Source organism: Haematobia irritans, chromosome 5 (assembly GCF_050003625.1).
Source record: "Haematobia irritans isolate KBUSLIRL chromosome 5, ASM5000362v1, whole genome shotgun sequence".
Taxonomy (NCBI): Eukaryota; Metazoa; Arthropoda; class Insecta; order Diptera; family Muscidae; genus Haematobia; species Haematobia irritans.
In genome coordinates this window covers 123,211,629-123,237,720 of record NC_134401.1, presented here as the reverse complement: position 1 = coordinate 123,237,720, position 26,092 = coordinate 123,211,629, and the positions used below count along the sequence as shown (strand labels likewise).

The 26,092-nt window shown below is 31.5% G+C and overlaps 1 protein-coding gene across 26 annotated transcripts in view; it reads right to left on the bottom strand.

Moving 5' to 3' along the window:
- The window catches only part of Zasp52 (Z band alternatively spliced PDZ-motif protein 52), a 510,804-nt gene that overhangs the window by 426,174 nt on the left and 58,538 nt on the right, over positions 1-26,092 (bottom strand). Inside the window, exon 2 of one of the 26 annotated variants that reach the window (XM_075313768.1) lies at positions 17,194-17,243. The exons of the other annotated variants lie outside the window; for them this stretch is intronic. The gene's annotated coding sequence lies outside the window, so the exon portion shown is untranslated. The remainder of the gene's footprint in view (positions 1-17,193; positions 17,244-26,092) is intronic. 26 annotated transcript variants of the gene reach the window in all.

The following is a 26,092-nucleotide window of genomic DNA, read 5'->3' as shown; positions in this document are numbered from 1 at the left end:
ACATTGACAACATTTGCTATAGAAGTAAAATGTTGAAAAAATTTTCTTTAGAAATAAAATTTTGAGAAAATTTTCTTTAGAAATAAAATTTGGACAATATTTTCCACAGAAATAAAATTTTGACAGAATTTCCTGCAGAAATAAAATTTCCTATAGAAATAAAATTTTGACAAAATTTTCTATAGCAATAAAATTTTGACAAAATTTTCTATAGAAATAAAATTTTGACAACATTTTCTATAGAAATAAAATTTTGACAAAATTTTCTATAGAAATAATATTTTGACAATTTTTTTTTTTTGAGATAACATATTGACAAAATTTTCTATATAAATAAAATGTTGACAATATTTTCTTTAGAAATAAAATTTTGACAAATTTCCAATATGAATAAAATTTTGCAAAAATTTTCTATATGAATAAAATTTTGCCAAAATTTTCTATATAAATAAAATTATGCAAAAATTTTCTTTAGAAATAAAATTTTCCAAAAATTTTCTATAGATAAAAATTGGCAATAATGTTCTATAGAAAAAAATTTGCAAAACTTTTTTATAGAAATAAAATTTTGAAAAAAATGTAAAAAAATTTTATAGAAATAAAATATTTTGGGTACTTTTTATTTTTAAAAAAAAATTGAGAAAATTTTCCATAGAAACAAAAATTTTAAAAAAATGTTCTATAGAAATTAAATTTTAAGAAAATTTTCTATCGAAATAAAATTTTGCGAATTATGATTTTTTGTTCGATAGTTTATTAGTAAAATTTTCTCCAAATTTTGGTAGAATATTTATGCCTCCAGAGGCAATCGTGCTTTTGCCTTATAACATTCCCATGAAAAAATCCTGTCTTCAGAGTCAATTTTACACCACTTCCCTATCGACGCTTGTTTTTGCTGTAATATTACGTACGATACGATATTACAAATAAATATTGAAATAAAATATTTACAAAATATTCTATAGAAATAAAATGTTGACAAAATTTTCTTTAGAAATAAAATTTTGAGAAACTTTTCTTTAGAAATACAATTTTGACAAAATTTTCTATAGAAACAAAATTTGGGCAATATTTTCCACAGAAATAAAATTTTGAGAAACTTTTCTTTAGAAATGAAATTTTGACAAAATTTTCTATAGAAATAAAGTTTTGACAAAATTTTCTATAGAAATAAAATTTTGACAAAATTTTCTATAGATATAAAATTTAAAGAAAATTTTCTATAGAAATAATATTTCTACAAAATTTTCTATAGAAATAAAATTTTGACAAATAAATAAAATTTTGATAAAATTTTCTATAGAAATAAAATGTTGACAAAATTTTCTATAGAAATAAAATGTTGACAAAATTTTCTATAGATATAAAATTTTGACAAAATTTTCTATAGAAATAAAATTTTGAAAAAATTTGCTATATAAATAAAATTTTGCCAAAATTTTCTATATAAATAAAAATTTGCAAAAATTTTCTGTAGAAATAAAATTTTGAAAAAAATTTTTTTTTTTTTTAGAAACAAAAAATTGAGAAAATTTTGTATAGAAATGTTCTATAGATATAAAATTTTAAGAAAATTTTCTATCGAAATAAAATTTTGCGAATTATGATTTTTTGTTCGATAGTTTTTTAGTAAAATTTTCTCCAAATTTTGGTAGAATATTTATGCCTCCAGAGGCAATCGTCCTTCAATCCTGTCTTCAGAGTCAATTTTACACCACTTCCCTATCGACGCTTGTTTTTTGCTGTAATATTACGTACGATACGATATTACAAATAACGTCATTTCGCACTTTTTCATCAGTTTTCTTTGTATATTTAAAGGATCAATGGCAAATATGACGACTTACAAAAGCGACGTTGGATTCCTTCTGCGGGCTGTGAATAAACAAGGCTTATATGGGACGAGAATAATAGTAGGAACTCTAATGTCGATGCAAAGGGTGGATGTAATGCCGTTAATAGGTATCATAACAGGATTTGTAGAAGCTACTGTAGACTCATTCCATTTTCTTTGCCAGTGTCCAGCATTATCTCTCAGAAGTAACAATATACTGGGCTCTTATTTCTTTCAGACTATTACAGACTTGCGAGATGCAGCCTGAAGAATATTCTCGCTTCCATCAAGACCTCTAGGTGAAGGGACTAGGCAGATCTGAAGGACATTATACATTATTGTATAGGGCTGGATTATCTCGGCCGAGGTGGAATAGGACCAACAGGAAGAGAAAAATAGTTTGAGGAATCGCATTGGACCAACTACACTCAGTTTTCTTTTTTAATGAAAAACGTTTTAGAAAAGAAAATTTTTCTTTTGACGCTAAAGAATTTTCTTTAAAGGCAAATAAAAAGAATTAGAGACAATCGTTCAATCGCATATCATAGATTTGGGATTGTTTGGTCTTAAAGAAAATACTTTATAAGAAAGGGGATTTTTGTTTGTTTAAAATTTCGTTCCTGAGGAAAGTATTTATTCTTTGGGTGTATGGCCTAAGTGAACACAAATCAGCTTTGCACGGATTCGTGTCATCCTCCATAGCCCAACCTAACCTATATATACACAGTCTTACACAAGTTTACATACGGATTAAAAAATTGTATTTTCTTTAATTATTAAAATATAATAAAATATGCATATATATGCTTTAGATTTTGTAAATTAATATGAAAAACAAAGTATTTGTCCATTTTCAAGAAGATGTTTTTAGTCTGGATTATAAACAACAACAAGAAACATGTTTAGTTATAAGGTAAAAACCTCAAGGGTATGTAAACTTATGTGAGACTGTGTAAGTCTATCTGTGTACTATTTAATCTAATAGAAATTGAATTATAATCTTCAATCCCATTTCACAAATGTCTATACGCACACTTATATTAATATAAATTAATTATAATATCCCCTTAGGCTCATGGAGCTACTACTAATTTGATTGCTTTTTGTTTTGTCTATTATTTTATGGCGAATATTATGCAGTTATTACAACCACAAAAAGCATTGAATACCACACCAAAAGCGGTAATTAATAAAATAACACATAAAGGTAAATGTCGACTTTACAACTAATTAATTTGATAACAACAAAATGAAATGAAACCAAAATCAATGCATAACAATATACAATGCCTGCTTGTAGAAAAACTAAAATGTGAACAAAAAAATTGGAAATTGGAATAAATTAATAAATATATGTATCAAAGGCAATTATGTTTAACTATACTCGAAATAATTTTATAATTGACATTAAAACGGAAATTAATGGTCGATGATTCGACAGATTTTAATTGAAAATATTAACTTAAAATCGCATAATGTCAAGAGTTGTTTTTTTTTTATATAAAATAAACAAAAGGGTAAAAAGGTATTGCAAACAAAAAACATGATAGTTGTTTAGTAAACTGGTATATAAGGAATGTTGCCAATTTTACACTGGTGTGTGTGTTAAATTAGAAATGCCACCCAGCCATTTTTACAAATTGAGAAACTTCTTCGTTTCCATCGGGGTTGAACCTGGGTCTCTTGACACATAACAGAACGCTTTACCACATTCAGCCACAATCGCCATTGAACACGATGCATCAAAACGTCTACTCAAATGTTTGTGATACAAACCTAATATGGCATCACGGCATGACAATTAAACTACTTCCTGAGATGTTCTTTATTATTATGAATGAAAAAATAAAGAACGCTGGTTCAAATCTCACCAGCGGCAATTTTTTTATTAAATATTTTTCTACAAAAAATATTTTTTTGTGCTACACATCGTTTTTATTTTATTATTTTCGGCACATATTTTTATATAAATATATAGTTTCCATTAAATTTAAAAAAAAGTTCTCAAAAGAACTTCCATGGATGTGAAAATCCCACCGGGGATGATTTTTTTTTTTCTTTAATTATTTTTTGCTTTTTTATTGATTTTCTATTCTTGTTTGCGAAATTTAATTGTCTCAAACTTTATTTTTCACTTAAAACGGTACAATTCCGTACTTTCTAACACTTGTCCAAAAGGACTGCATCGGAAGTGGAAAAAATCAATAGGGGATCCAGGGATGAGTTTTAAAAGAAAGAAAAGAAATTGTCAAAACATTGATGGGGGATTCCGGGATGCGCTTTGAAAGAGATGTTTGTGGAACAACTTCCAATTTTTTGCTGGGCAAATGGTAATTGATCTTCATATATCCACTAAAAGCATTTCAGTTTACTTACAAAGTAATTTTTTTCGTGATGAAAATCAAGCGTAAAAGTAGTGTGTTTACGTACTATTACACACTGAAATAAAAGCTTGCGCATTTCCAAAGATTTTGCCTTAAGACTAATCCGAGCCAGAGTAGCGGATAATTGATGTAGGGATACCATTTATAGGACAAAAAATCTTTTGGCCTAAGGATTCGTATTCGTACCGATGTCAAACCACGGTCACTAAAAAAATATTGTCGTAAGGACATTTTTGAATACACGCAAAAATATCTTTTCAGGCTAATTTCATTTTCCCTCACATCTTTCTCACTTCCTCGAGGTTTTTATAGTTCTTAGCACCTTTTTCTGTAATACAAACAATGTAGAAGAAATTATTCGATTTTATATTTTTTTATTTTTTTAATTTTACCTTTCGCCTAGACGGAACCGCGGACCATGCAATTTGTAAGCCAACACACTGTCCATTGGGCTACGTAGCTGTTATTGTCACCAATAGACAATTATCCATATAAGTTATATTTATATAGCATAGCTTGCGGCGCCCACGAGTAGATTAAACAAACTTTATTTAACAGAAACATACATTTAGTTGGGTACCGTGGAACAGTGGTTGCTACGTCCGCCTTGCATGCCACGAGTCGTAGGTTCGATCCCTGCTTCGACCGAACACCAAAAAGTTTTTTTTTTTACATATATTCCAGATATGTTCGGAAGATTCCGATTACGACATTACATACTACTAACAGGTTGGCTGATAAGTCCCCGGTCTGACACATAGATGCATATTATTTTTATATAGTACCAACCTTCAAATGATTCGTGTCAAAATTTGACGTCTGTAAGTCAATTAGTTTGTGAGATAGAGCGTCTTTTGTGAAGCAACTTTTGTTATTGTGAAAAAATGGAAAAAAAGGAATTTCGTGTTTTGATAAATACTGTTTTCTGAAGGGAAAAAATACGGTGGAAGCAAAAACTTGGCTTGATAATGAATTTCCGGACTCTGCGTGGTGAAATGAGCATGGAGGACGGTGAACGCAGTGGACGCCCGAAAGAGGTGGTTGCCGACGAAAACATCAAAAAAAATCCACAAAAGGATTTTGAATGACCGTGAAATGAAGTTGATCGAGATAGCAGAGGCCTTAAAGATATCAAAGGAACGTATTGGTCATATCATTCATCAATATTTGGATATGCGGAAGCTCTGTGCAAAATGGGTGCCGAGCTCAGATTTGACCAAAAACAACAACGTGTTGATGATTCTGAGAGGTGTTTGCAGCTGTTAACTCGTAATACATCCGAGTTTTTTTTCTACACTCCTGAGTCCAATCGACAGTCGGCTGAGTGGACAGCGACCGGCGAACCGTCTCCGAAGCGTGGAAAGACTCAAAAGTCCGCTGGCAAAGTAATGGCCTCTGTTTTTTGGGATGCGCATGGAATAATTTTTATCGATTATCTTGAGAAGGGAAAAACCATCAACAGTGACTATTACATGGCATTATTGGAGCGTTTGAAGGTCGAAATCGCGGCAAAACGGCCCCATATGAAGAAGAAAAAAGTGTTGCTCCACCAAGACAACGCACCGTGCCACAAGTCATTGAGAACGATGGCAAAAATTCATGAATTGAGCTTCAAATTGCTTGCCACCCACCGTATTCTCCAGATCTGGCCCCCAGCGACTTTTTCTTGTTCTCAGACCTCAAAAGGATGCTCGTAGGGAAAAAATTTGGCTGAAATGAAGAGGTGATCGCCGAAACTGAGGCATATTTTGAGGCAAAAACCAAAGGAGTACTACCAAAATGGTATCAAAAAATTTGAAGGTCGTTATAATCGTTGTTTCGCTCTTGAAGGGAACTATGTTGAATAATAAAAACGAATTTTGACAAAAAAAATGTGTTTTTCTTTGTTAGACCGGGGACTTGTCAGCCAACCTGTTACGTATGTCAAGTAAGGAGCTTCTTATTTCAATATTATTTTACTACTTTCCATTATTTGCTCATATTTAAATTATCTTATCTTATGCTCCTCGCTCCAACCTAATATTCTGGTACTTTTTTATGTCATTATTTTTATCTTTAAATTCGGGTAGCTGTAATAGAAGCCCTCCAACACTTGTCTTTTCTTATTTGTGAAAAGTATGTTGCAGCAATTTTAAGTTTTTTTTTCTATCTCTTATTTCATTGCATTGAGATCAATTGAAAGTGAAAGAAAAGCTGTGTCAGCAGACAATACCGCCCACATATTCGTTAAAGAAAACCACAAAATTTTTTGGTTTTTTGGTATGTGTGCACCGCATAGTATGGTTTTTTATTGTTCTTGCTTTCATTATCTTCATTACCAAGAAAGCCCACTATTTTTTTTTTTGCAAATAAAAAAAAAACAAAAACCACTGGGATAAACCACATACAAAATATAATGTAACGACTTGTATTTCTATAGGGATATTAAATTGTTGGCATATATTTTCAAACAAAAAAGTGAGAGTGGTGTTGAAATACTTGATCTTTGACGGGTGATCATTTTGTGGTTGGTGAAGAGTAAACCTTAAGTGCAAATGATGTCATCAAATGTGATGAAAGTTATGACATTATTGTATGGAAATTAATATTCGTGACTGATTTAATTATTGCACCTTAATTCTATACTGGCGATTTGATGTAACTGATTCATAGCATTGATTTCTTATTATCTATTTTTTTCGAAATTCACTTCCCTCTAAAATCGGACTCATTGCCTTCGAGTATACTTTGTATATTTGAGGTCATGTAATTAAATTGCTTTTATTTTTGCTTCTTGTAATCAAATTATTCATTCACCGCCAACATATGCTATTCTGATTTTTAATGTCTATCTAAAATGAAATTTTGTTTTATTTAAAAACAAATAACGACACGTTGAGTATAAGATTTCTCAAAATATTTTTAATGGTTGGCTATAAATGCAAAATGAATGGGAAAAATATTTTCACATTTTAGATTTATGACTATTTTTCTATTATTTCTTTTTATCTTGTTTCATTAGAAAAATCATTCACATTTACTTATACATAGGCAGAGGCAAACCAACAAAAAAAAATTGGGGCCACTGTTCTGAAATGCTTTTCTTGGTTGGTGGATTATTGCGCAAAATGTCTATGATGATGATCTTTGATTTCATTTGAGCACTTGGACTCATACAACATTGTTTGCAATGTACCAAAATAGTAAGGGGCTTTTGTGTTCTTACTTCTTGTTCTTCAATTGGCATACAAATTGCGGGTGTTTGGCAAAAGCACAACGAAAGTAGGTATTTCATGAATTCGCTCTCGAGTTAGAAATGTGTGCTTGTGTGGCAATTCTTAGATTGGGAAATACACTGTAGATAAATAATGTGGAATTATAGTTTTTTCAATCAATCAATCAATACATAAGGGCGTTTTTTTTTTGTAAAAATTTTATTCTATAGAAAATTTTCTCAAAATATTATTTCTATAAAAATTTTCTCAAAATTTTATTTCTGTAGCAAATGTTGTCAATATTTTATTTTATCTTCATAGCAAATTTTGTCAAGGTTTTATTTCTATAGGTAATTTTGTCAAAATTTTATTTCTATAGAAAATGTTCTCAAAATATTATTTCTATAGAAAAATTTGTAAAAATTTTATTCTATAGAAAATTTTGGCAACATTTTGTTCTGCAGAAAATTTTGTAAAAATTTGATTTCTATAAGAAAATTTTGTCTAAATTTTATTTCAATAGAAAATTTTGTCAAAATTTTATTTCAATAGAAAATTTCGTCAAAATTGTATTTCTATATTTTTACATAAATAAAAATTATAGACAATAATTTTATTTATATAAATAAAATTATACAAATAAAATTCTGTTAAAATTTTATTTATATAAAAAATTTTGTCAAAATTTTATTTTTATAGAAAATTTTGTCACAATTTTATCTCTATACAAAATTTTTGCAAAATTTTATTTTCGTAGAATATTTTGTGAAAATTTTGTTTCTATAGAAAATTTTCTCAAACTTTTAATTTCTATATAAAATTTTCTCAACATTTTATTTTTAGAGAAAATTTTGCCAAAATTTTATTTCTATAAAAAAAATTTTCTCAAAATTTTATTTCTATAGAAAATTTTGTCAAAATTTTATTTCTATAGAAAATTTTGTCAAAATTTTATTCTATAGACAATTTTCTCAAAGTCTTATTTCTATAGAAAATTTTCTTGAAATTTTATTTCTATAGTAAATTTTTGTCATAATTTTATTTATATAAAAATTTTTGTCAATTTTTTTTTTATGGAAAATTTTGTCAACATTTTATTTCTGTTGAAAATTTTTTCAAAATTTTATCTCTATAGAAAATTCATGCAAAATTTTATTCCTATAGAAAATTTCAAACTTTTATTTCTATATAAAATTTTCTCAAAATTTTATTTTTATGGAAAATTTTGTCACAATTTAATTTTATAGAACATTTTTTCAAAATTTTATTTCTGTAGTAAACTTTGTCATTTTATTTTTAGTATGTCGGAAAACTTGTTAAAATGGTATTTCTATAGCAAATTTTTTCAAGATTTTATTTCTATAGGAAATAGAAAATTTTGTCAAAATTTTATTTCCATAGAAAATTTTGTCAAGATTTTATTTCTATAGGAAGTTTTGTCAAAATTGTATTTCTAGAGAAATTTTTTTCAAAATTTATGTCAATAGAAAATTTTTTTCAGAATTTTATTTCAATAAAAAATTTTTTCAAAATTTTATTTGAATAGAAAATTTTGTCAAATTTTTATTTCAATAGAAAATTTTGTCAAAATTTCATTTCAATAGAAAATTTTGTCAAAATTTTATTTCAATAGAAAATTTTGTCAACATTTTATTTTAATAGAAAAATTTTTAAAAATGTTATTTTATAGAAAATTTTGGCAACATTTTGTTCTGCAGGAAATTTTGTAAACATTTGATTTCTATAAGAAAATTTTGTCAAAATTTTATTTAAATAGAACATTTTGTCAATATTTTATTTCTATAGAAAATTTTGTCACAATTTTATTTCTATAAATTTTGTCAAAATTTTATTTCAATAGAAAATTTTGCCAAAATTTTATTTCTATAGAAAAAAATTCTCAAAATTTTATTTCTATTGAAAATGTTGTCAACATTTTATTTCTATAGAAAATATTGTCAAAATTTTATTTCTATAGAAAATTTTGTCAAAATTTTATTTCTACAGAAAATATTGTCAAAATTTTATTTCTATAGAAAATTTTGTCAAAATTTTATTTCTATAGAAAATTTTGTCAAAGTTTTATTACTCTGGAATTTTTTTCAAAATTTTATCTCTATACAAAATTTTTGCAAAATTTTATTTTTATAGAATATTTTGTGAACATTTTATTTCTATAGAAAATTTTGTCAAAATTTTAATTCACAGAAAATTTTGTCAAAATTTTATTTCTATAGAAAATTTTGTCAAAATTTTATTTCTTCAGAAAATTTTGTCAAAATTTTATTTCTATAGAAAATTTTTTCAAAATTTTATTTCTATAGAAAATTTTTTCAAAATTTTATTTCTATAGAAAATTTTTGTAAAATTTTATTTCTGTAGTAAACTTTGTCATTTTATTTTTAGTATGTCGGAAAACTTGTTAAAATGGTATTTCTATATACTCATGACAATATTTTATTTCTATAGAAAATTTTGTCAAGATTTTATTTCTATAGGAAATCTTGTCAAAATTGTATTTCTATAGAAAATTTTGTCAAAATTTTATTTCTATAGAAAATTTGGTCAAGGTTTTCGGAAGGTTCAAGTGCAGTTCACTTTGGGTTGAGTGAATTACCCGAATTTATTCTGATAATTGCCCAAATAAATTAAAAGTTTTAGAAAATTTTCTATAGAAATAAAATTTTCACAAAATATTCTATAAAAATCTAATTTTGCAACAATTTTGTATAGAGATAACATTTTGACAAAATTTTCTATAAAAATAACATTTTGACAAATTTTTTTATATAAATAAAATTTTAACAAAATTTTCTTTAGAAATACAATTTTGTTATAGTTGTTTTTGATCTCACCTCACAAGTGTAGCTTAACCCAAAGTGAACTGCACTTTAACCTTCCGAAAAAAGGTTTGATAGTCGGCTACTGCCTAAACAAATTTGCAAGCATACTTTTCCTCTGTTGGTTACGCTACACTTGTAGTTTAGTCAATGCATGGCTTTAAGCTGAGATCAAAAACAACAATAACAAAATTGTATTTCTATAGAAAATTTTGTTAAAATTTTATTTATATAAAAAAATTTGTCAAAATTTTATTTTTATAGAAAATTTTGTCAAAATTTTAGCTCTATACAAAATTTTTGCAAAATTTGATTTTTATAGAATATTTTGTGAAAATTTTATTTCTATAGAAAATTTTCTAAAACTTTTAATTTCTATATAAAATTTTCTCAAAATTTTATTTTTATAGAAAATTTTTTCAACATTTTATTTCTATAGAAAATTTTTGTAAAATTTTATTTCTGTAGTAAACTTTGTCATTTTATTTTTAGTATGTCGGAAAACTTGTCAAAATTTTATTTCTATAGAAGACTCTGTGAAAATGGTATTTCTATAGAAAATTTTGTCAAAATTTTATTTCTATAGAAAATTTTGTCAAGATTTTTTTCTATAAGAAATTTTGTAAAAATTTTATTTCTATAGAAAATTTTGTCAAAATTTTATTTCTATGGAAAATGTTGTCAACATTTTATTTTTATAGAAAATATTGTCAAAATTTTATTTCTATAGAAAATTTTGTCAAAATTTTATTTCTATAGAAAATTTTGTCACATTTTTATTTCTATAGAAAAATTTGTCACAATTTTATTTCTATAGAAAATTTTATCAAAATTTTATTTCTATAAGAATTTTTGTCAAAATTGTATTTCTATAGGAAATTTTGTCTGCACTCTGAGTGCATGTTTTGGAGATACCTCGATCAGAGTGGAAGAAATGCTTCTACAATTGGTTCAAATGCATGCAAATACACTGAAAAAAAGTATTAACTTAATATGGAAGATTACGCAACTTACATTTTAAAACTAGAAATTTACGCAATGTTAAGCACAAAATTCTTTAAAATAATGACATTTTAATTAAAAGAAAGTTTATAATCCTTGCTTCAAAAATTTTTTTTTATTAAATTTAGGACACAAATCTTGAAATTTTGCGTCCCTCTGCTAAAGTTGTAGATCTTTGAAGTAGGTTAGGTTAGGTTGCAGCCCGATGTATCAGACTCACTTAGACTATTCAGTCCATTGTGATACCACATTGGTGAACTTCTCTCTTATCACTGAGTGCTGCCCGATTCCATGTTAAGCTCAATGACAAGGGACCTCCTTTTTATAGCCGAGTCCGAACGGCATTCCACATTGCAGTGAAACCACTTAGAGAAGCTTTGAAACCCTCAGAAATGTCACCAGCATTACTGAGGTGGGATAATCCACCGCTGAAAAACTTTTTGGTGTTCGGTCGAAGCAGGAATCGAACCCACGACCTTGTGTATGCAAGGCGGGCATGCTAATCATTGCACCACGGTGGCTCCCATCTTTGAAGTAAGAAAAACTTTCCTTAAAATTAAGAAAAACATTTTTAATTTAAAGAAATTGTCTTTAACTCAACTGTTAAATATATACTTTTTTTTTTTTTTATTTTCATCTATGGATTAAACCCTTACAGACTAACAGTAATATATTACATTATATACATATTGTTTGTTAATATATCAAGTATTTAATAATAATGTTATCTTTTTCTTTACATTGTATTTCTCTTCTGACAAATCAAGATAATAATAAAATTTATTGAATTCTTTACAAAGACGGCGAAGTGGATCGTTGTTTTCAAAGTTCGTTCGAAAGTATTCAATGTGGAGCAGTTCAAAGTTGCGGGTAGGTCTAAAGGGTACATTGAATGATATGCTGTTAATAAGGAAGTCAGATTTAAATCTTCCGTTAATTAAATCAACCATAAAACAGATATTCAGCATGGTACGTCTACTTTTCAGTGTAGGTAATTTGATGAGCGATAGTATACTAACACTTATTTTAAGGATTTGCATCTTTGGTTTAAAGTTTTTTTTTAGCATTAAGAAAACTGTTTTTACTTTGAAGTATCTGGCACAATTTGGCTTTTGAAACTGGAATTTGTTTCTTCATGAATACCTCTATTAATATACCGCAAACAGAGAATAAAAATTCGATGTATGAGATCTGTTTCCAAATTTTATTTTATCGATCCTAGATTTAAAGCCAGGGAGGTCCGTAAAAATGTCTTTATTTTAAAGAAGCCGCATCTTTGGATCGGAATCGGTACCAACATCCTTAAGGGAAGATTAAAATCTTTGGGTCCAAGTAAACTTTTTTTGAGTGTACATATAGATCTTAATGGGGAATATTTTAAACAATAATGAAGCGATTTTCGATAATTTTTGGTCTCTAATCCCGAGTATAAAATGTAAACCCTCGTAACTTATTGTGTTGTTTTGCAAAAAAAAAAAATCCCTAGAATTTTTTCCCAACTTTTAAAGAAATTTGCTATACCCCAAGTAATATGTCTCAAATATTAAGTTTATATTGAAGGGCGAAGACTTTAAAACGTAGACATTTTCTTGGGCGAAATTTCCTTTTTTCCTTGTTAACAAATTTATGAAGCAAAACCCAAATCTATGTTGTATTCCTTTTGCATAAAGTGTTAAGATATCTAATCCTTGCAAGCTAACGAAAAAAATTAAAACATTTTTTTCTTCAGTGTCTAACACCCAATCTATTGACAAATAACACACATGTAGACATTCTTTATGGCCCCCATAAAATTGCCGAAAAAGTCGGACGTTTTTATTTCAATGTTTATGAGATTTTGGTAAGCGTGTAGCGGACAATTTGCAATTAAAAAATCTCATAAATTTCATATGGATGAATATGTGTTTCATATATGTACCTAAATGAAATCTACTATAAATTTTTTCATAAAACTCTCCAATCACTGCGTGAGAAAAATTATAGAAAGATTAGGCGTTTTGCCATCATCAATAAGGAAAACGAGGACAGATACAATTTCATTATATTCTTTATTAATGACCACAAAAATATTAAGTGAATTCAAAGACTGCATATTTCAAAAAAAAATCTATGGGCCAACAGAAAATTCTTGCAATATTCACAAATATATAATCATAATGATTCAGAAATATTTTCTAAAAATGTGTGTCTTTTGGAAAAGCATTTATATATCAGGCCGAAATATGTATCAATTTGTCAGCCTTCTATCTACAAAAACAACAGTTCTCTTGGTGAATCACCATTCTTTCGGTGACATTTATTTGAACAACTGTTCAGTTTTTCTCTCTTGATTATTTCGTAAAGCAACCGAATCTTATCTACATATAATTTGAAATTATTTTCTCAAATATCTTCATTTGAAATACATATTTCATTGTGAGTGTTTCATCTTTTTATCTTCCGCATGTTTATTCAGCTATTCTGTAAAAAAAATGCTGAGATAATTTCTAATTAGTTTGACCATGGTAGATTTTTTGAGAAGTTGAAATAATTAGTTTGCATTACATATTAGTTGACGTGTTCATTAAAGCTTCATAATGAATATGAGACCCAACCAAATGTAAGTGAAGCATTGAAAATAAAATTTGGGGCTCATTTTCACATTTGAATTAAATGATGTGTTATCATTTGGAAATCATAGTAGCCCTCTTTAGCCTTCGAAGGTGAAGGTCTAAAACTCCTGCTGTAGGCCACCCACTTTTGTCATTTTGGAATCGCCTTAGCTCACTTTGGTATCTAAACATAGTCATTTTAGACTCCATAAGAGAACCCCTTTCGAAGGCCAACACAATTGCGTTATCCCACTTTGGGAGCCACCGTGGTGCAATGGTTAGCATGCCCGCCTTGCATACACAAGGTCGTGGGTTCGATTCCTGCGCTGAAAAACTTTTTGGTGTTCGGTCGTAGACCAAAAAGTTTTTCAGCGGTGGATTATCCCACCTCAGTAATGCTAGTGACATTTCTGAGGGTTTCAAAGCTTCTCTAAGTGGTTTCACTGGAATGTGGAACGCTGTTCGGACTCGGCTATAAAAAGGAGGTCCCTTGACATTGAGCTTAACATGGAATCGGGCAGCACTCAGTGATAAGAGAGAAGTTCACCACTGTGGTTTCACAATGGACTGAATAGTCTAAGTGAGCCTGATACATCGGGCTGCCACATAACTTAACCTAACCTAACCTAACTTATCCCACTTTGGACATAGGTCAAAACCTTAAACCCCGACCACAGCCATCCACACTTATCGTTTTGAATTCGAGTCAGCCCACTTTGGATCTCGTAAAGGGAGGGAGTCGTAAACCTCGCCATCCCTATTACTTTGCATTTGCGATAGCCCACTTTGGTCTTCATCCATAGGAGAAAGTCTGAAACTCCGACCGAAAGCCACTCATTCCGGAAAAAAAATACAATAAGAAGTAAATACGGCCGTAAGTTCGGCCAGGCCGAATCTTATGTACCCTCCACCATGGATTGCGTAGAAACTTCTACGAAAGACTGTCATCCACAATCGAATTACTTGGGTTGTGGTATCTTAAAACTTCTTAACATCGTTTTCTAAATTGGGAGTTAGTCCATACGTGGTATATATTAGACAAAAAAGGTATGCATAGGTAAGTCTACAAATAATTACGAATCGATATGGACTTTTGCACGGTACGTAGAGAGCCAGAATTGAAATATTGGGGTCGCTTATATGGGGGCTATATACAATTATGAACCAATTTTTGTGTGATTAGGGATCGATTTATCTGAGGTCTATATATATATCTATAGACCGATATGGACCTAGTTAGGCACGGTTGTTAACGGCCATATACTAGCACTATGTACCAAATTTCAACTGACTCGGATGAAATTTGCTCCTCCAAGAGGCTCCAAAACCAAATCTCGGGATCGGTTTTTTATGGGGGCTATATATAATTATGGACTGATATGGACCACTTTTGGCATGGTTGTTAAATATCATATACTACCACCACGTACCAAATTTCAACCAGATATGATGAATTTTGCTTCTCCAAAAGGCACTGGAGGTCAAATCTGGGGATCGGTTTATATGGGGACTTCATATAATTATGAACCGATATGGACCAATTCCTGCATGGTAGCTAGAAACCATATACTAACACCACGTACCAAATTTCAACCGAATCGGATGAATTTTGCTCATACATGAGGCTCCGTAGGTCAAATCTGGGGATCGGTTTATATGGGGGCTATATATAATTATGGACCGATGTGGACCATTTTTTTCATGGTTGGGAGCCACCGTGGGGCAATGGTTAGCATGCCCGCCTTGCATACATAAGGTCGAGGGTTCGATTCCTGCTTCGACCGAACACCAAAAAGTTTTTCAGCGGTGGATTATCCCACCTCAGTAATGCTGGTGACATTTCTGAGGGTTTCAAAGCTTCTCTAAGTGGTTTCACTGCAATGTGTAACGCCGTTCGGACTCGGCTATAAAAAGGAGGTCCCTTGTCATTGAGCTTAACATGGAATCGGGCAGCACTCAGTGATAAGAGAGAAGTTCACCAATGTGGTATCACAATGGACTGAATAGTCTAAGTGAGCCTGATACATCGGGCTGCCACCTAACCTAACTAACCTTCATGATTGTTAGAGACCATATACTAACATCATGTACCAAAATTTCAGCCGGATCGGATGAAATTTGCTTCTCTTAGAGGCTCCGCAAACTAAATCGGGGGATCGGTTTATATGGGGGCTGTATATAATTATGGACCGATGCGGACCAATTTTTGCACGATTGTTAGAGACCATATACTAACACCATGTACCAAATTTCAGCCGGATCGGATGAAATGTGCTTCTCTTAGAGGATCCCCTAGCCAAATTTGGGGGATCGGTTTATATGGTGGCTATATATAATTATGGACCGATATGGACCAATTTTTGCATGGTCATTAGAGACCATATACAAACACCATGTACCAAATTTCAGCCGGATCGGAAGAAATTTGCTTCCCCTAGAGGTTCCGCAAGCCAAATCGGGGGATCGGTTTATAAGGTGGCTATATATAATTATGAACCGATGTGGACCACTTTTTGCATGGTCATTAGAGACCATATACAAACACCATGTACCAAATTTCAGCCGGATCGGATGAAAGTTGCTTCTCTTGGAGGCTCCACAAACCAAATCTGGGCGTCCGATTATATGGGGGCTATACGTAAAAGTGGACCGATATGGCCCATTTGCAATACCATCCGACCTACATCAATAAGAACTACTTGTGCCAAGTTTCAAGTCGATAGCTTGTTTCGTTCGGAAGTTAGCGTGATTTCAACAGACGGACGGGCGGACGGACGGACATGCTCAGATCGACTCAGAATTTCACCACGACCCAGAATATATATACTTTATGGGGTCTTAGAGCAATATTTCGATGTGTTACAAACGGAATGACAAAGTTAATATACCTCCATCCTATGGTGGAGGGTATAAAAAGGTTTAAAGCAAAGAGTATAAACTTTCTTCTAATTAATATTCATTATTTCAAAGAAAATTTTTTGCTTGAAATTGTGTAAATTGCGTATCCTACAATTTAAGTTACAAAATCTTTCATATTAGATCACCATTTTTGTTTTTCAGTGTACATACAAGCCCGCTTAATGTGACGCATTGGAAAACAACATTGAAGCATTTATTCGTGAGATACGGTTGGAGATGTTGGACTAAATGGAGGGACCATTTTATGATCAACATTTTCATGAAATAATCTTCAAGCGTAAAATTGTATGGGCTGTACTATCGATTCATATAAAAATTTCATGAATTTTTCTGAATTATATGTTTTTTTTTCAAAAATGTTTCTATAGAAATCTCCCCTTTTACAACTACAATGGCAAGATTATAATATATCGTACCAAAAGGACTTACGTCAAATATCAAGTGCAATTATAGTATTTCAATCAATATGGCAAACGTACCTGCAAAGAGAAAAAAACAAAATTATAATTGATTGCGAAGAAACTTTAATGAAAGATTTATAGAAAAGAATTAATTATTGTACAAGAAAGAACGGTCGTAGTTCATTTGATCGACTTCCATCCAGCGTTACCGTTGAACATTTCCAGAGAGTGGCACAAAAAGTGCCACACACTTTTTCATAAAGAAAAAGTCATAATTAAATGCAGTTACGGGAGCCACCGTGGTGCAATGGTTAGCATACCCGCCTTGCATACACAAGGTTGGGGGTTCGATTCCTGCTTCGACCGAACACCAAAAAAAATTTCAGCGGGGGATTTTCCCATCTCAGTAATGTTGGTGACATTTCTGAGTGTTTCAAAGCTTCTCTAAGTAGTTCCACTGCAATGTGGAACGCCAATCGGACTCGGCTATAATAAGGAGGTCCCTTGTCATTGAGCTTAACATGGAATCGGGCAGCACTCAGTGCTAAGAGAGAAGTTTAGCACTGTGGTATCGCAATGGACTGAATAGTCTAAGTGAGCCTGAGACATCGGGCTGCCACCTAACATACATGCTCTTTTGTATTTTGAATTGTTAAAATAGTCTTTCAATTTAGATTCGTTACATTACAAACCGTTCCTCCAAATGCAGTACTCAGGAGATTAATCCGGTTTATTTATGATAGAAAGATGTGTGTGCATACTTTTAGGCGGTATACGTATCCACGAAGGGAAAATTGCACACAAGTCGAAAAGGGAGTTGACATACACAAAAACTAGAATACATTAACTAAGAAGTGGCACAGTATGACAAAAAGGTGGCACAGGATGGCACAAAACTATCACCGCTTAAAATGGAGGCAAATTTGATAATGCTTACATATGATTGTGATTTTCACAAGGTTAAAAATAATATTACAGAGAAATTATTATAAAGACTGTATTGAAGCCCCATGGGCAGAGAAACTTTTCGGTCGCACACAATGGACATTACAACGGGACTCGCACTCAGAGCCTGTGGCATTTGGTAGAGTAAGTTTTGGCTTAAAAAAAAATGCCAAAATTTCGATCATATTAAGATGACGCTTTGCCGGAATAACCCAAATTCTGCAGAGCCATTTTCGTGCGGAGTGTTATGAATATTTCGGCCATTTGAAGGCCATAATTCGTGCCAAAACTAGCCAATTGGGAAAAATCTAAAGTGATTCTAAAATTTAAATTATTTTCAGTTTTTATACCCTGCGCCACACTGTGAAACAGGGTATTATATGTTAGTGCATATGTTTGTAACACCCAGAAGGAGACGAGATAGACACATGGTGTCTTTGGCAATAATGCTCAGGCAATAATGCTGAGTGGATATAACCATGTCCGTCTGTCCGTCCGTCTGTCTGTGAACACATTTTTGTGATCAAAGTCGAGGTCGCAATTTAAGTCCAATCGCCTTCAAATTTGGCACATGTTCCTAATTTGGGTCAGAATAGAACCCTATTGATTTTGGAAGAAATCGGTTCAGATTTAGATATAGCTCCCATATATATCTTTCTCCCGATATGCACTAATATGGACCCAGCAGCCAGAGTTTTATACCGATTTGCTTGATTTTTGGTCAAATTTGGTTGAAATTTTGCACTAGGAGTACAATTAGTAGTATAGTCAAGTTTGCAAAATTTGATTGAAATCGGTTCAGATTTAGATATAGCTCCCATATATATCTTTCGCCCGATATGGACTAATATGGTCCTAAAAGCCAGAGTTTTGGCCCAATTTGGTTGGAATTTTGCACAGGGAGAAGATTTAGCATTGTAGCTATGCGTGCCAAATTTGGTTGAAATCGATTCAGATATATATATAGCTCTATAGCTATCTTTCGCCTGATATGCTCTTATATGGACCCAGAAGCCAGAGTTTTATCCCGATTAGCTTAAAATTGTGCACAAGGGGTACAATTGGTAGTATAGTCATGTGTGCCAAATCGATTCAGATTTAGATATAGCTTCCATATATATTTTTCCCCCGATATGGACTTATATGGCCCAGAAGCCAGAGTTTTGGCCCAATTTGGTTGAAATTTTGCACTAGGAGTACAATTAGTAATATAGTCATGTGTGCCAAATTTGATTTAGATATAGCTCAGATTTAGATATAGCTCTCATATATATGTTTTTCTGATTTCGAAAAAAATGGCCAAAATACCAACATTTTCCTTTTAAAATCGCCACTGCTTAGTCGAAAAGTTGTAAAAATGACTCTAATTTTCCTAAAATTCTAATACATATATATCGGGCGATAAATCATAAATAAACTTTTGCTTCAGATTTAAATGTTTCCCATATTTTTTTGCTAAAATTGTGTTCCACCCTAGTGCATTAGCCAACTTAAATTTTGAGTCTATAGATTTTGTAAAAGTCTATCAAATTCTGTCCAAATTGAGTGATATTTATTAAATGTATGTATTTGGGACAAACCTTTATATATAGCACCCAACACATTTGACGGATGTGATATGGTATCGAAAATTTAGATCTACAAAGTGAAGTGGTGCAGGGTATAATATAGTCGGCCCCGCCCGACTTTAGACTTCCCTTGTTTTTTTTTTTTTTTACATTACATTAACAGGTTGGCTGATAAGTCCCCGGTCTGACACATAGATGGCGTCGCTAGTATTAAATTTTTATATAGTACCAACCTTCAAATGATTCGTGTCAAAATTTGACGTCTGTAAGTCAATTAGTTTGTGAGATAGAGCGTCTTTTGTGAAGCAACTTTTTTTATTGTGAAAAAATGGAAAAAACTGAATTTCGTGTTTTGATAAAATACTGTTTTCAGAAGGGAAAAAATACGGTGGAAGCAAAAACTTGGCTTGATAATGAGTTTCCGGACTCTGCCCCAGGGAAATCAACAATAATTGATTGGTATGCAAAATTCAAGCGTGGTGAAATGAGCACGGAGGACTGTGAACGCAGTGGACGCCCGAAAGAGGTGGTTACCGACGAAAACATCAAAAAAATCCACAAAATGATTTTGAATGACCGTAAAATGAAGTTGATCGAGATAGTACAGGCCTTAAAGATATCAAAGGAACGTGTTGGTCATATCATTCATCAATATTTGGATATGCGGAAGCCTGTGGAAAATGTGTGCCGCGCGAGCTCACATTTGACCAAAAACAACAACGTGTTGATGATTCTGAGCGGTGTTTGCAGCTATTAACTCGTAATACACCCGAGTTTTTCCGTCGATATGTGACAATGGATGAAACATGGCTCCATCACTACACTCCTGAGTCCAATCGACAGTCGGCTGAGTGGACAGCGTCTCCGAAGCGTGGAAAGACTCAAAAGTCCGCTGGCAAAGTACTGGCCTCTGTTTTATGGGATGCGCATGGAATAGTTTATATCGATTATCTTGAGAAGGGAAAAACCATCAACAGTGACTCATATATGGCATTATTGGAGCGCTTGAAGGTCGAAATCGCGGCAAAACGGCCCCATATGAAGGAGAAAAAAGTGTTGTTCCACCAAGACAACGCACCGTGCCACAAGTCATTGAGAACGATGGCAAAAATTCATGAATTGGGCTTCGAATTGCTTCCCCACCCACCATATTCTCCAGATCTGGCCCCCAGCGACTTTTTCTTGTTCTCAGACCTCAAAAGGATGCTCGCAGGGAAAAAATTTGGCTGCAATGAAGAGGTGATCGCCGAAACTGAGGCCTATTTTGAGGCAAAACCGAAGGAGTACTACCAAAATGGTATCAAAAAATTGGAAGGACGTTATAATCGTTGTATCACTCTTGAAGGGAACTATGTTTATTATTCAACATAGTTCCCTTCAAGAGTGATACACGAATTTTGACAAGAAAAATGTGTTTTTCTTTGTTAGATCGGGGACTTATCAGCCAACCTGTTAAATTTATATATCGGCTATCCTGTACACTGTAGTATTTAATTGTAGATTTTTATCAAATCCCCTTACGATTACCGATATTATCAGTGCCTTAATACAATGTAAGGCAGCAATTCTTCCTTCTGGGGTTTCAAAGCATACCTACGGATTTTTTTTTCAGTGTAGGGTATTTACTATTAATGATCCATTATAAATCCGAAAAAAATTAATAAATCATTCTAAATAATATTTTATATATACAATATTCTTTCTTTTTCCTTCATTTTACAAGACAATCCCTACTCATTAATATCGTCGACATAATTTTTTCCGCATTTATGTTTTCCAATATACAAAATTTCTTATTTATGTCTGTTATATTCTAAGAAACAGAAGAAAAACCACAACCACTTAATCTTTTTAATTAACCATGACCATAGATAGCGCCCATTTGTTCCTCTTCGTTAAATCGGGGAAAAAAAGCCATTTACCATAATGACTCCTACAACCATCGCAACAAATGGAAAAAACAACACCAGAACAGTTCCTTCTTCAACCAAAAAAAAAACAAGGAACACAATTTTTAATTTTCCTTAAAAACAAAGCAAAACAGTTTCATTGTCTTTGCAAAATGTAACTCAAAAGAAATGAGCAAAAGATTATGTCTTGTAGCCGAATACGTGTACGTGAGACGGGAATCATTAAAATCTCCGAAAAAAGAAGGAAATTTGTAATGAGATACGAACGCATGAAACAAAAACCTCTGCAGGAAAAATGCCAAACAGGATGATGAGTCAATAGCTCTATCGAAGGCAATGAAATGAATGATTGTTTTGTAGTAATTACAATTTTCGTATTGATAGTGCTGCAATGCCAGGAGACAAGAGAGGGAGGTGGTTCTTGTGTTCACAAATGGAAAATGAAAATGTGAAAATTGTTTTTCGTCTGCCTGAAGTTTATGTGGTAATATAATTTTCGGAAAAGAACAATAAAACTACAGCTGTGGCAATGATGAGACGGCGATAAAAAAAAATCTGCAGTAATTATTGCGCTTTAACGAGGTTAGCTCTGTTGGATTTTTGACAATTGGCCGCAGTTCGGCTTGAATGAAATTTTCCTCTTTTTGAGTATGTTTCAAACATTTTATGAACTAAACGAAGAAATAAAGTTCAATGGTCGTAAACATAAGTTCAAATCAGTTCATCATGAGATGAATCTTAAAATATAGAGACAAAATGGTTCAATTTTCGCACAAGGTAGTTCATTCGTCATATAAAACAGTTTTGTTTTTTTTTTTTTTTTTTTTTTGTAATCCAGGATATGGTCGTCCTTTCGTTACTCAGCAAAAAAAAATTTTGAAGTACTTCTAAAGGCACAACTTTAAAAGCTCTTCCAAAAATGTTCTCCCAAAGATGTTCTTTATTTTAACTACTCAGGAAGTTCTTTTGATTCAATTTTTTATAACTCGCTTTTTTTCATATTTTCAATGGGAAATTTAAATTTTTTATTTCAAATATGTTAAAAACACATTAAGAATTAATAGAACGGTACGATTTATTTAAGTTTTTCAGAAAAAAGAAAAAAAAAAGAAATGTTCCAGACAAGCGCTAGAATGCATTAAAAATCAAAAAAAAAAATAAAAATTTTAAAATTATTTTTTTCAAAATATCGCGAAATTTCTTAATACAAATTCAAAACACTGAAATCGCATTACACCTTAAGAAGTGATGCAAATTTAATGCAACGACTGTTGAAATGGTGGACATCCGTCCTATGACAAGCCCATGTGAAATTCATCGCCTATGCGCCAATTTTGCACCACTTCCGGATCCAAAAAGAACATTTTGGATACACTTTTTGTGCTCTGTTTCTACTTGTACTAACAGGATGTAAAAAAAAATATTGCAATTTGGAAGGCCTACCTCAATTATTTCTAAAGCTATATGTGTTTGTTCTGAAAATGTAATTCTTGCATTGTGGCCAAATTAAACGCTATTTGGCCTATAATATCTGTTGAAGTGTTGGAAAAAAATCAAAAAATAATCTGCAATATAATAGGCTATAGTTTTTATATGAATATCCATTTACTAGAGACGTGCAGTAGGAAAATTGTCTCAAAATTGTGTATTTTTCGTTTATTGTCAAGAAATATTATGAAAATACATTTTAGTGCCCAGAAATATGCAAAATATTTATAGCTTATTTAGATAAGAGCCTCTACTTTAAAATATCATCGAGAAATAAATCGAAACTAAGTGGGGAGTCAGTGTTTTGAGTTGTTTTCAAATGTCCTCTGTAGAGTACATCGGTAGTAAAAGAGTTAATAGCCTAGTCTAGGACTGTCAAACACGAAAATTAAGATTTTGAAAGACATTGACTTTGTAGTTCTATAATTCACAAACACCTTTATGAAGCATTCCGCATATGCAAGACTGACTTATTAGCCACAAAACAATTTTCCTTCTGAACTTAGTTGTTATTCCGTAAACGCACAGAATTTTTTTATTCAATCACGAAATTTATTATACCCTCCACCATATGATGGAGGGTATATTAACTTTGCCATTCCATTTGTAACACATCGAAATATTGCTCTAAGACCCAATAAAGTCGTGGCGAAATTCTGAGTCGATCTAAGCATGTCGAACTAAACAAGCTATCGACTTGAAACTTGGCATAAGTAGTTGTTATCGGACCACTTTTTACGTATAGGCCCCATATACACCGACCCCCAGATTTGACTTGCGGAGCCTCTTAGAGAAGCAAATTTCATCCGATCCGGTTGAAATTTAGTACGTGGTGTTAATATGTGGTCTTTAACAACCATGCAAAAATTGGTCCATATCGGTCCATAATTATATATAGCCCCCATATAAACCGATCCCCAGATTTGACCTCCGGAGGCTCATAGTGGAGCAAAATTCATCCGATCCAGTTGAAATTTGGTACATGGTGCTAGTATATGGCCGCTAACAACCAAGCCAAAATTGGTCCATATCGCGCTATGGTTATATATAGCCGATCCGCAATCACACAAACATTGGCCCATATCGGTTCATAATCATGGTTGCCACTCGAGCCAAAAATTATCTACCAAAATTTTATTTCTATAAAAAATTTTGTAAAAATTTTATTTCCATAGAAAATTTTGTCAAAATTTTATTTCTGTAGAAAATTTTGTCAAAATTTTTTTTCGATAGAAAATTTTGTCAAAATTTTATTTCTATAGAAAATTTTGTCAAAATTTTATTTCTATAGAAAATTTTGTCAAGATTTTATTTCCATAGAAAATTTTGTCAAAATTTTAGATCTATAAATTTTGTCAAAATTTTATTTCTGTAGAAAATTTTGTCAAATTTTTTTTCTATAGAAAATTTTGTCAAAATTTTAGTTTATAGAAAATTATGTCAAAATTTTATTTCTAAAGAAAATTTTCTCAAAATTTTATTTCTATATATAGCCGATCCACAATCACATAAAAAGTGGTCCATATCGGTTCATCATCATGGTTGCCGCTCGAGCCAAAAATAATCTACCAAAATTTTATTTCTATAGAAAACTTTCTCAAAATTTTATTTCTATAGAAAATTTTGTCAAAATTTTATTTCTATAGAAAATTTTGTCAAAATTTTATTTCTATAGAAAATTTTGTCAAAATTTTATTTCTCGGCTATAAAAAGGAGGTCGCTTGTCATTGAGCTTAAATTCACCACTGTGGTATCACAATGGACTGAATAGTCTAAGTGAGTCTGATATATCGGGCTGCCACCTAACCTAACCTAACCTCTGGTGCAGAGTATATAAGATTCGGCCTGGCCGAACTTACGGCCGTATATACTTGTTTTTAACTTGAAATTTCTTTAATCATAAAAATGTAAAAAAAATATACATGATTAAAAAATTAATCAATTTCTTCCACCACTGTAAGGTCACTAAATTAGTTACTTCCATTAAAAATTTAATTGATTTTAGTCCAAAATAATCAATCAATTCCATTATTTACTATTTTATTTAATTATAATTTTTTCCATTAGACGAAATAATTTTCTTGTAATTTTACAAAAGTTTATATTTTCTTAGGAATTTTCAAGTCATAGTTGGCTTTTTCTTTAGATTTGAGTCTAACCAATAAAAATATGCAATTATTTTCGAATAACATTTTAATTATTCTTTTAAATCGATACATATATATTTATACGCTTCACCACTACTGTGGTACAGGGTATAATAAGTTTGTGCATTTGTATGTAAAGCCAAGAAGGAAAAGTCTGAGACCCATCGTTTAGTATACCGATCGTCTTAGAATTAAATTCTGAGTCGATTTAGCGATATCCGTCTGTCTGTCTGTCCGTCCATCTGTCTGTCTGTTCATGTATTTTTGTGCGCAAAGTACAGGTCGCACTTTAAGTCCGATCGTCCTCAAATTTGGCATAGGGTCGTTTTTTGGGACAAAGACAATCGCTATTGATTTTGGAAAATATCGGTTCAGATTTAGATATAGCTGCCATATATATTTATCCCCGATGTGGTCATAATTGGCGTGTTTATCAACCGATGTTCTTCAAATTCAATACATCCGAATATTTTATGAATCTCGAAAATCTTGCAAAATTTCAGCCAAATCGGTTCAGATTTAGATATAGCTCCCATATATATCTTTCGTCCGATGTAGACTCATATGACCACAGAGGCCAAAGTTTACTACCGATTTTCGTGAAATTTTACACAGAGAGAGCCTGAGTTTTAGCCCAATTTGGTTGAAAGTTCAGATTTATATATAGCTCCCATATATATCTTTCGCCCGATTTTCCGTCATATGACCACAGAGTTCAAAGTTGTAGTCTGATTTACGTGAAATTTTGCACACGGAGTAGAATTAAAATACTAAGTATACATGTCGAAGTTGGTTGACATCGGTTCGCATTTCTATATAGCTTCCATATACATATGCTTTTCCGATTTTGACAAAAATTGCCAAAATAC